The 12,474-nt window shown below is 43.6% G+C and overlaps 1 pseudogene across 1 annotated transcript; it reads right to left on the bottom strand.

The window, feature by feature from the left end:
• Positions 1-2,238: 2,238 nt before the first annotated feature.
• Positions 2,239-3,970, bottom strand: LOC309559157 (E3 ubiquitin-protein ligase TRIM39-like; annotated as a pseudogene). Its single transcript has one exon. The product of its transcript is annotated as an E3 ubiquitin-protein ligase TRIM39-like (transcript).
• Between the last annotated feature and the right edge of the window lie 8,504 nt (positions 3,971-12,474).

The raw sequence follows: 12,474 nt of genomic DNA, 5'->3' as shown, positions 1-12,474 counted from the left end.
ACCGCTCACTCGCGATCGTCGGTTTCACCGGGAGAAAGGCAGGCGGCTAATGTAAACAAAGCCACCTGTCATTCTCCCCTGTGTAACAGCAGAGATCATACGGTCCTGCTATGTAGGACCGTAGATCTCTGCTGTTACATGAAAAGCCACAACCAATCACAGTTAGAAGCACGCCCCTAGGGACACACTTAACCCCTCCTTCTCAAATAAAGTTAACCCCTTCCCTGCCAGTGTCATTTTTACAGTAACAGTGCATATGTATAGCACTGATTACTGTAGTAATGTCACTAGTACCCCCAAAAGTGTCAAAAATGTCAGTCAAGGGTCCGATCTGTCCGCCGCAATGTCGCAGTCCCGCAAAAAAAAAAAATCGCAGATCGCTGCCATTACTCGTTAAGAAAAAAAACAATAAAAATGACAGAAATCTTTACCTTAGTTAGTAAACGCAATAACTTTTGCGCAAACCAATCAAAATACGCTTTTTGTGATTTTTTTTACCAAACATATGTAGCAGAAAACAAATTGGCCTAAAATGTTAAAAAAAATTTTGATTTTTCCATTTTTTTGGGGGGGAATTTAATAAAAAAAATGTGAAAAATATTGTTATTTTTGCAAAATTGACGCTTTTTTTGTTTATAGCGCATGATCAAAAAATCGCATAGGTGATCAAATACCACCAAAAGAAAGCTCTGTTTGTGGGGAAAAAAAGGACATCAATTTCATTTGGGTACAGCGTTGCACAACTGCGCAATTATCCGTTAAAGTCACGCAGTGCCGAATCGCAAAATAGGCCCTGGTCAGGAAGGAGGTAAAATCTTCCGGGGCTTAAGTGGTTAAATAGCAGTTCTTTGTGAAATTTTAACCACTTAAGCCCCGGAGGATTTTCCTGCTAAAAGACCAGGGGGTATTTTGCGATTCGGCACTGCGTGACTTTAACGGACAATTGCGCGGTCGTGCGACGCTGTACCTAAACGAATTTGACGTCCTTTTTTTCCCACAAACAGAGCTTTCTTTTGGTGGTATTTGATCACCTGTGCGATTTTTTGATCACGCGCTATAAACAAAAAAAGAGCGACAATTTTGCAAAAATAGCAATATTTTTCACATTTTTTTATATGAAATTCCCCCAAAAAAAAATGTAAAAATCAAAATTTTTTAACATTTTCGGCCAATTTGTTTTATCCTACCTATGTTTGGTAAAAAAAATCGCAAAAAGCGTATTTTGATTGGTTTGCGCAAAAGTTATCGCGTTTACTAACAAAGGGAAAGATTTTTGTCATTTTTGTTGTTTTTTTTTTTAACGCGTAATGGCGGCGATCTGCGATTTTTTTTGCGGTACTGCGACATTGCGGCGGACAGATCGGACCCTTGACTGACATTTTTGACACTTTTGGGGTTACCAGTGACATTTCTACAGTAATCAGTGCTATACATATGCACTGTTACTGTAAAAATACACTGGCAGTGAAGGGGTTAACTTTATTTGGGAGGGAGGGGCTGTGTGTGTCCCTAGGGGCGTGATTCTTACTGTGATTGGCTGTGGCTCTAGCTGTAAGGACACTGATCAACGGATCTACATACTAGATCCGAGTAATCAGTGTCTTTACAGCGATGAGAATGACAGGCAGCTTGTTTACACAAGCTGCCTGACATTCTCCCTCTTCCCCCGACGATCGCCGAGTGGCCGGCGGACATCGGGTCCGCTGGTCACACGCGCGGGGGGGGTGCGTGACCGTGCGGGAGCGGGAGCGCGCCTCCGCGGGCGCGCGCTCGCTCCCCAGACCCTCCCAGGCTAGTGACGTTAATTAACGTCACTCTGCCTGGCAGGGGCTGACCGCCGCAGTAAATCTACTTGCGGCGGTCGGCAAGCAGTTAAGGACTTTCAAATGAAATTAGTTGACCCATTGATGGCAAGAAAGAATGTTGTAAGCAGCCCTTCTCAACCTTTTGAACACAGAGAAACCCTTGAAATAAATTTCTGGTCTCGGGGAACCCCTGCTAAAAATTAAAAATCTACAACTCATGACACATTAGTGTGACAGTCAGTGGGAAGAATGCTCCTTACTCTTGTCATCATTGGGAAGAATTACCCCCTTACAGATAGCTAAAAGGAACAATGGTGTCATTGGGAACTTATCTGAAAAGCAGAAATTGTCCATTGCTCACGGAACCCCTAACAACCTCAGGATGAACCCTAGGGTTCCACGGAACCCTGGTTTGATAAACCCTGGTTCTAAGAATAGTCTCATGGGAATTTTTGTAGGAACATTCGTAACATATTCTAGTAGTGTATAGCCAGCTTGTATGTTATTATGGATTTCAGTTTATAATTCTGAGAGAGGAATTGTTCTGTACAGAAAATGTGGCATACAGAGGCTCAGTGAAGGTGGTGGTGAAGGTGTATAAGTGTCTAATGAAGTCACTTAGCTGATAGAAGGACAGATGACCAGAATCATAATTCAGATAGACCCCAACAATCCTCACAGGGGAAAGTAAAGTTAGATCTTTCTGTATATTTCTATGTGCTACTGCAAGTTTATCATCTAAATATAGAGACCAAAACTTGTTGCTACAACAAACGCCAGATGCAGTTTCTTCTTCTTTCCTCTCGATGCTTTGACCAACCACCCCCACCAGCCAATCTTTCCTTCCACTCACGTTCACCTCCCAGTAATGTTTCCCTGATGTGAAACTGCATGTACTTAGCACCTGAAGTGTATCTGCGAACCTTTCCGGACAATCTGGTCTGTTCTGAGAGATATCAGTATGAGTGACCGACTTGAGATCCTGGGATATAATAAGAAAATTATTAGCTGTATTTATGTCAAGAAAGATGTCTGACTTCTCCATCACTGGAAATGTTCTCTGTAGTCCCGTTTTTATCACACTTTTAGTTAAGTGAAGAAGGCCTCTGTGTAACAACAATGAGATAATGGCTTCATCTAGACTCCCAACTTCTTATATATCACTGGTGACATCACCACTGTTCTGTATGGAGTGATCACTCCCTGGGTCTTTTCTAAGGACTATTATTGGGTCTTGGATGTCACACAGGTCCTTTAATTGAGTGATCCTTCTGGACAGTTCATCCTTTTGTGTCTCTAGTTGCCAAATTAGGTTAGCCACAGACTGTGAGATCTTCTCCACCTGTCTGTGGATCTCAGTAAGGACTCCAGACTTTACATTATCAAACTTTCTTCCAATGACCCTAAACAACTCAATGAATTTCTCAGTGACAGCAGCTGCTTTTCTTTTTCTTCTGCCATGTGAATTTGTAATTTCTGGATTCTCCTCTTAGTTTCTTCTCTTTCAGAGTTCAGTTTCTCAGCTGTATTCCTAAGAATCTTTTTTTTCTTCTCAGAAGCCTCCAATGGAAGCTCCACTTGGTGTCCCCTGTGGTCTCCAGCCACCCAACAGGACATACAGATACAGGTACCATCCACCGTACAGTAATATTCCAGAATTTTTTTGTGTACAGAACATTTTCTGTCCACAGACGAAGCAGTGGGTTCAGTTAAAAGGTGATCAACCGACTTGGATCTGACATGGGCCAGGAGATGTACTTCGCACATGGAGGTCTCGCATGGCACACATGTTTTAAATGCTGGTACAGAAGACTCGGTGCAATAAGTACAGAAGATCTCTTGCTTTTCTTGCTTGAGCTGGATAGTTTGGAAAATCTCAACAATGTTACACAGCTTTCTGTTCTTCTCCAACACAGGGTGCTCCACATATTCCTTTCTGCACTCCGGACAAGAATAAACTCCAACCTCTTCCTGATTATCTAGAGCACTTGCAATACAGAGCTGGCAGAAGATGTGCCCACATTTCAGCGATACCGGCTCCGTATAGAGGTTCAGGCAGATGGAACACTTCAGTTCATCTCTGAGGTCAGCAAACTCCATTCTGGGAGAGAAATTCAACTTCTGAAGAAGCTCGGAACAGAGGAAAAAAAGCAAAGGGCTGATCAGTCTCATAAACAGAGCTGAAAACGAAAGTATTTATAGGAATTGCTCAACGGGAAATGAGCTTAACCGTTTGTTTGCCTTCAGACACATGATTCCACCACAATGACATCCACTGACAAACAAAATGACTACATACCACTAAAGCTGTTGTCTACATGACTGTGATTAAAATGGTGTTCTACTTCAAGAACACTTGACTTTAGACTGAGAGCCAGGAAAAACTCCAACATAATACATTGTTAAAGTTTTATTGGAATTGAAAATGTTAAAGTCTACTTGTAAAAAAGTTTAAATAGCCAGCTAGGTGCTGTGCGGGCCGGGGAGGGAGGAGTTAATGCCTCTACTGGTTTTTTGGTCCTTTTTGGCGGGTTCTTCTCTGGGTCCGGCCCACTAATCCTTTGGTGTATAAATATGGAAGAATAAACAAAATGAATAGTGCGTTAACCTAATATATGAGTAAAAATCAATAAACTTGACATTTAGTGTATATCACATATCAAAATAAGTGCAAAACATGTAAAATGTTATGATTAAGTCCGAGTTGATCAAATGAACAAAAACTGGGAGAAAAACACAAGTTTCTCAAAAATGTGGGGTATAAAAAAAGGTGTTCTGTGCCGAATAAGCGTGCCACTCTGTGAAAGTGATCGTGTTCCCAAATAGGATCTTTGATATTTGTCAAGGTGGCCCCTTACCGCAGAAACCTTTACGGAAAGCTTTCAAGTGATGGACTTTCTATGTCATTGGTGTAATTACACTTTATGGTAAAGATGGGTGCTTACCAGAAATCAGGGAGACTTGAGCATGGACTGCTATAAAACAGGAAATTCCGCGAGGAAGCCTGGAAGCTGGTCCGCTCCGTTGACAGGCTATGTGCAAGTGTCACTGCTGTCAAGGTGTCTGGCAAAGGATGAACTTCCTTCATCGGGAAGTTGTGTGCTGCCTTATGCCCCGTACACACGTGCAGATTATCTGAAGACTTTTGTCTGCAGACTTACCTTTTCTATGTAGTGCAAGGGCCTGCCGGATTGCATACAAATTGAAAGTGTTTAGGTTTGACCTCATATTATATGGCTTTGGTAAGTCTGCAGACAAAAGTCTTCAGATAATCTGCACGTGTGTACGGGGCATTAGTCTTGAACTATTCACAGTCAGCATGCCAGGGACAGGATGTGATCACAACTCTATTACAGCCTTGTGTGTGAGAGAGAGAGCCTAATAAATATGGGACAGTTGTCCAGTATGAAAAGAACCTCTGAGGAGATTTCCCCAGAAGAGGTAGTAAGGAAAAGTTTAGGAATTTTACCCATGAAAAGCCCAAGGGAGAGCGACCGAGAGTAATACCAGCTGTCACCCTCAGGATGTAAAGACATCTGAACCTGGAGTTCACCCCGAAGGACTGAAGGACTTACATCAACATAAGAGTGCCTCTGAGGGACTGCAATTACATGGATTCTACCTTTGCAAGTATGTCGGGGCAGCACGCAAGCCTGTAGTTGAAGTTAGGGAATCAGTGACTGTTGGACTCTGTATTGCCTTTGCACTTTTCTTAAGTAGAGTATTGAAACATGGTCCTTGCCAGGTCTGAAGTTGCTGAAAGGGGGTGTATTGCAAGTAACTGACACACATGGTTCATCGAGTGGGTCTTTACACACTGAGGTATGAAGATATTCATGTGGAGTGGAGTAATGTGAAGACATAGGTGGTTGCCAAGAGTAGTGAAAGTTTAACCACTTGCCGACCAGTCACGTTGACTGTACTGCGGCAAAGTGGTTAGTTATCGTCCAGCGACGTAGACCTACGTCGCTGGACTCCTCCCCTTGTGGGCGGCGCGCGCACGCCGCCGGAGGCTCGCTCCCACTGTTTTCAGTCACAGCAGGACGCGGGCCAGGGGAGGAGGAATCGAGTGTGGAGATCCGCCCGCTTGTGTAAACAGAGCGGGTGGATCTCCTAAGTGACACACAGGGTCAGATTGCAGGGTTCAGCATAGCTGAACATGCGATCTGTCCCTGTGTCACTCAGTCACCTCCCCCCACACATGTCAGTAAGCACCAGGCATACATTAACCCCTTGATCACCAATAAAAATTAACACCTTCCCTGCCAGTGTCATTTTTACCGTAACAGTGCATATGTATAGCACTGATTACTGTAATAATGTCACTGGTAGCCCCAAAAGTGTCAAAAATGTCAGTCAGGGGTCCGATCTGTCCGCCGCAATGTTGCAGTCCCGCAAAAAAAAATCGCAGATCGCCGCCATTACTCGTTAAAAAAAAACCCACCAAAAATGACAGAAATCTTTCCCTTAGTTAGTATATGCAATAACTTTTGCGCAAACCAATCAAAATACGCTTATTGCGATTTTTTTACCAAAAATATGTAGCAGAAAACAAATTTGCCTAAAATGATAAAAAATTTGGATTTTTACATTTTGGGGGGGGGGGGGGATTTCATATAAAAAAATTTGAAAAATATTGTTATTTTTTTCAAAAATGTCGCTCTTTTTTTGTTTATAGCACAAAAAGTAAAAATCGCACAGGTGATCAAATACCACCAAAAGAAAGCTCTGTTTGTGAGAAAAAAAGGACATAAATTTTGTTTGGGTACGGCGTTGCATGACCGCGCAATCGTCAGTTAAATTTGCACAGTGCCGAATTGCAAAAAGTGGCCTGGACGTAAGACAGCAAAATTCTCCGGTGGTAAAGTGGTTAACAAGCGTCCAGCATGTACTGTACCTGTTATTGGTGGAATGGCCTCTAGCAATGAGAGAGATGTTGTTGGCACTCCTTCTGCCAGCAGTCTGTCTCCCAGAGCAATAGGAGCAGATTTGCACCACAGAGGTTTCCATCCTGTACAGAGGTATGGAGGTTTGAAAATTAAGTTGGTGCATGTGTGGAGCCTGCACAGAATGCACGGCAGGGCCCACTCCACGACTGGGGAGTAGCAGTGGAAAACGCTGGACAGGAGGATGTGTACAGAGCTCAGCATGCGCCTCCAAAATGCAGATTACAGAGAAGGTGTACACAGTCACAGGGACCCTAGAGTCACAGGAGAACAGTTGTAGTGCAAGTGTTCATGGTGTGCGTTCATCTCTAAGAGTTGAGGCCCACTTTAAGATTGAGTGTTCCCCCATGCAGCCTCAGCCTTGGCCCAGGGCATTGATGAAGACAGCACAAAGCAAAGCTACCCCATGTGTAGGAAAGCAATCCCGTATGAGGTGCCTAGCGTAGCCCAGAAGATCCCACCCTGGGGTAGGCCTCTCAAGTAAATCTTGCTTGGTGTCCAACGAGGAGGGAAACATGGCGGACGTGACAAACAATCACCACTCTATCCTTACATATTGTTCTATGTCAGGTCACTAGTTTCATAGGCTGGCCATACACTGTTTGGACTTCATCTGGTTCCTGTTTAATATTCACTTAGTGAGTGGCCCTGTCAGCTCTCTCCCACCCAAAATCCTTAGGTCAAAAAAGCCTGGAGGAATATTGACAGCCAAACAGTGACATTATCCAATCAGATGCAGCTGGTGGTGGTGTATTCTGACAGCAATAGGTATAGTGGAAAATGTATTAATCTGCTCTGTATTGCATGGATGGAAGATATGAATGAAATCTAAAAGGTGTATGACCAGTTTTAGTACCATCTATAATGCTAAAGATGCCTTGTAAAAATTGCTTTAGTATACTTTAAGTTTAGTCTACCTAAAAGCCTAAGTAAAAAATCAGCACAAGGGACATCACTCACCTTCAGTAAGATATGTCCTCGTTTAGCAGAAATATTCCTCCACCAATGCCCCCACCCCTCCATCCCTACCACCACTATCATTTTCTGGTGTGGCGGAGCTAAAAGAGCTGAGGGGGCTGTGACAGGTTCTCATGCCCAATTTTGCTCACCCTTTCCACCCAGCTCCCCCATTCAGAGAAGCTGTGCTAGAGCTTCTGTGAATGCAACATGATCTATGAATGAAGGATGAGGTGATGATTGAAAGGATCAACCTCTATACATAAATCACATTTCATTCATAGATGCTGTAGTATCCGCTTAAGCTGGGCAGAAAGGGTGGGCACAGTCTATTTACAAGGTGTACAGTATTGGATTTTAGTCAAAAACATACTTAAAAATTCTGTCTGGGCGCAGCCATCTTGGATGTGGGCATCTGAAGCCACAGTGTAATCTGCTGTGTCCTTCTTCCTGATTCCAGGGAGTGTTGTGGGAGTTCTTCCTGATTCCAGCCTCCTGGGAGTGATGACAAACAGCTCCCAGGATGCAATGCAAAGGCGGAAGTGATGTTGGTGGCCGTGGCCACAGAGGGGGGAGAAGGAGGAAGTACAATCAAAAATGTCCCGAAAATAAGGTAAGGGACCCCCGAAAAAAATTGAAAATGCCCAATTGTTGATCAGCATAGCAAGCACTCCAGGAATCACTAAAGTTGCAAAATAGGCCGAAACTCCGCTTTAACCCACTGGAAAATTATGGCAGCAAGGGTGGGGGGGCATTAGAGGAGGAAGGTTTCTGCTAAGCAAGGACACAGCAGCACAAGGGACACATCTCAGCGAAGATAAGTAATGTCATTTGTGCTTATTATTTATTCTTTTAACTAAATTTAGGCTTTAGTTTTCCCTCCTTCTACAATCACTTACAGGGTCACTATGGAGTACTTCGCATGCTTGCGCTCCCCCCATCCCCAGGGACCACATACTGACATGCAGCTGTTCCGCTCCACCCCTCCACCCACATGAATTTGATTGGCAGCTGGATCATCTTACTTTTTTTTAATAATATTTTGACAGAAATGCAAGGGTTAGAACCCCTGTCAGAATGTCAGCTGTTGTGCCTACACCCAACATCAATTAGCTTTTTTAGGCTGCTAAGTGAGGTTCCAAAGAAAAAAAAACAAACAAAAAGATAATCCTTAGGGCTCTTTCACACGGTCCGCCTCCGTAGGCGGATCCATGCTGCTCAGCGGGGATCGATCCGCCGGCGGATGACAGCTCCGTCTCCGCTTGCAGAGCGGAGAGGGAGGTGTCACAGCTCCCGCTGCTCTCTATGGGGGATTGGATGAGAGCGGACCGCCTGTCCGCTCTCATCCGATCCGATCCCTGAACGGATGGAAACATATGGTCTCCATCCGTCCAGATTTCACGGACAGGATCAGATACGGATGGCAGCGGGTGTCAGCGGAGGTGTCTCAGCTGACATCCGCTGCCACATAGAGCTGCATGGAGGATCCAATCAGATCCGCCTAAAAAACTGACAGGCGGATCTGGTCGGATCGCCCGTGTGAAAGAGCCCTTAGGCCTCAGTTACACCTGCAGTTAGGGGAGTGGTAAAAACACATAATTGAGATGCAATTTACTGCCGCCTTAACTGCTTCCCCTTAACCACTTGTTGACCGCTTAACAAGGATTTACTCCAGCACTCTTCCGCTGCTGGGCAAAGCGATGTAGGTCTATGTCGCTCGCCCACTCGTTCCCTGGGGAGCTAGCGCGAGTGACCAGCGGCTCCGATGGCCGCGGCCACTCACGATCTCCCGCCGGAGAGGGAGAAAAACAGACGGCTAATGTAAACACAGCCGTTTGTCATTCTCCCTGAAGTGATCACAGAGGCTATGCAATCCTGCTGTATAGGATCGCATGTCTCTGTGGTTACTTCACAAGCCACGCCCCCAATAGTTAGAATCACACCCCTAGGGACACACTTAACCCCTTGATCACCAATAAAGTTAACCCCTTCCCTGCGAGTGTTATTTTTACAGTAACAGTGCATATATATAGCACTGATTACTGTAGTAATGTCACTGGTACCCCCAAAAGTGTCAAAAATGTCAGTCAAGGGTCCGATCTGTCTGCCGCAATGTCGCAGTCCCGCAAAAAAATCGCAGATCGCCGCCATTACTAGTTTAAAAAAAAAACAATAAAAATGACATAAATCTTTCCCGTAGTTAATAAATGCAATAACTTTTTCACAAACCAATCAAAATACGCTTTTTTAACCAAAAATATGTAGCATAAAACAAATTGGCCTAAAATGTTAAAAAATTTTGATTTTTACATTTTTTTTGGGGAATTTCATATAAAAAAATGTGAAAAATATTGCTATTTTTGCAAAATTGACTCTCTTTTTTTGTTTATAGCGCATGATCAAAAAATCGCACAGGTGATCAAATACCACCAAAAGAAAGCTCTGTTTGTGGGAAAAAAAGGACGTCAAATTCGTTTGGATACAGCATCGCACGACCGCGCAATTGTCCGTTAAAGTCACGCAGTGCCAAATCGCAAAATAGGCCCTGGTCAGGAAGGGGGTAAAATCTTCTGGGGCTTAAGTGGTTAAACAGGAGGTGAGGAAGCAACATAATGCCCCCTTACCGACTTTAATATGCCCTTTGAACAGCAATTCACCACGGATCTCTGATGGATAATACTAGTGGCCGCGGTGACGAGCATTGCACAGGCATGGCCTGCCGTTGTCACCATTAGGAAACCCGCTCTTAGAAATGATATGCAAATGGTGCTGGGGAGAATGAATGTGGACAAGAAGTGGATGCAAAGTGCCTGGGAGAGATCAGCAGAACTAAGATGCAATGAAAAAAGGTGAACACAGTGTTTTTAAGAAAAAAAAAGGAGGTTGTTTATGATATGGGTTTCATCTTGTTAGGGTTTACATCTACATTAAAGTGTTCCATTATCAGTACAGATTGTGATTGCAATATTGCTTTATTGGAGACTTTTCTTTATGTCTATGAACATAAAATCCATTCCTTGCTTTTTACAATAATAAAAACAGAGCGACAAGAAATCAGCTGACGGTCTTGAAAATGGAGAAGTTTCACTGGCCTTAAAATAATTTAGACACGTACACAGAATAACATCCAAACAAGTTTCATTTTTGAAGCTGCTGTCCAGTGCAATTATGCAAAGCAACAGTGACAGTCGTATCCATCTGCTCAGATCTTGGGTGTTCCACTCTTCAAATGTATGTGAAGTAAAAGAAAGATCCACAATGTGGCCAAAAAATTCAGCACCTGATGATCACACCTACACTTTATGGGTGAAACTATGTGAACACCCCTCCAAATGATTGAGTTCAGGTGTTCCCGGTGACCAGTGCTGTTAGACAATTCAGACAACTGCGCACTTCAATCTATGTAGTAATATAATAAAACAAATGTCACTGTAAAAATATCAACTTAGCCTACCTTGAAAGTGGACAGTGTATGTAAGTAGAGCTGTGGACAGTGAGAGGACGGTGTCAGTAGGGCAGAGGTTGGTGACAGTAGGGCAGATGTTGGGGTCAGTAGGGCAGTGGACGGTGTCAATAGAGCAGTGGTCAGTGTCAGTAGAGCAGAGAACAGTGTCAGTAGGGCAGTGGATGATGACAGTAGGACAGTGGACGGTGTCAGTAGAGCAGTGGTCAGTGTCAGTAGAGCAGAGAAAAACTTACTGCGCTACCCTTTTTATTCTAACTAGTGAACAGCTCTTAATATGGGTTGTTATTTGACAATGTGCAGTATGGTGAGTAAAAATAAATAAATAAAAAAGTAAGTATGGATCACTCCAAACTCAAATGTAAAGTGCAATAATGCCCATATGAAATAAAATACAATAACAATATTAATATCAAAATGGTGCAACAACAGCATTACATATATAATTTAACTTGAATAGTGACAGTCCATTTAGCGTGACTAAAGTGCAAAGTGCTGGAAAAAAGTCTCTTTGTGCAGATTTCAAACGGTGGTGACTCCTGTGACCCTCTGATCACCCTCCAGTGCTCGAAGGTAAGGTATCCCACTTACCAGATATGGTGGATTCTTATGGCATACGCCAAAAAGAATCTGTAAGCGCTTGTGTGTTTCTCCTGACCTCAGATGGTCCGGTTCTGTGTTTCGCCCATGAGTACTCGGGATAAACAAGAAAAAGAAATGCTCCTCATAGTGTAGAAAGGTAACGACCTTTATTATCACTCGAACACATGCATAAAAAACACACTCTTCATGTAAAAACACATCCAATAAAAGTCCTTAAAAACTGTGGTGAAAAAAACTCCAAAAACTCTTGTGCAAATATCGCAAGGAAAACCGTGATAGGTCACAGCAAAAAATATGGAGTACCCATAAGGATACTAGTACCGCTGCTGAGCTTCCATAGTGCCTCGCGGCACGGTATGTCAGAACGCTGTGTGATTACCGCTGAGTTCGCCGTACTATCAGTGGGTCCTACACTATCCATGAAAAAGAGATGAATCCAGCCTCTCTAACCCTTATTTTTTTGCCTGTTTATTATGTATTCGGTCTGACCAGACTATCGAGGTTGAGCAACCCTATACAACCCCCCCCCCCCCCCCCCCACACACCTGTACTCAATCAGAGTCCACCATCAAGTGGATATAGGAGGAGTCCCCTGTAGTGCATTTGCACATCCTTCCCAGCAAGGAGTATTATCTCCAAGGGTTAGAAAGACTGGATTCATCTCTTTTTCATGGATAGTGTAGGACCCACTGATAATGGG

This window comes from Pelophylax lessonae, assembly GCF_965119305.1.
Source record: "Pelophylax lessonae genome assembly, chromosome: 6".
Classification (NCBI taxonomy): Eukaryota; Metazoa; Chordata; class Amphibia; order Anura; family Ranidae; genus Pelophylax; species Pelophylax lessonae.
Note: the sequence above shows the minus strand (reverse complement) of the source record. Positions and strands in the feature narration are given on the sequence as shown.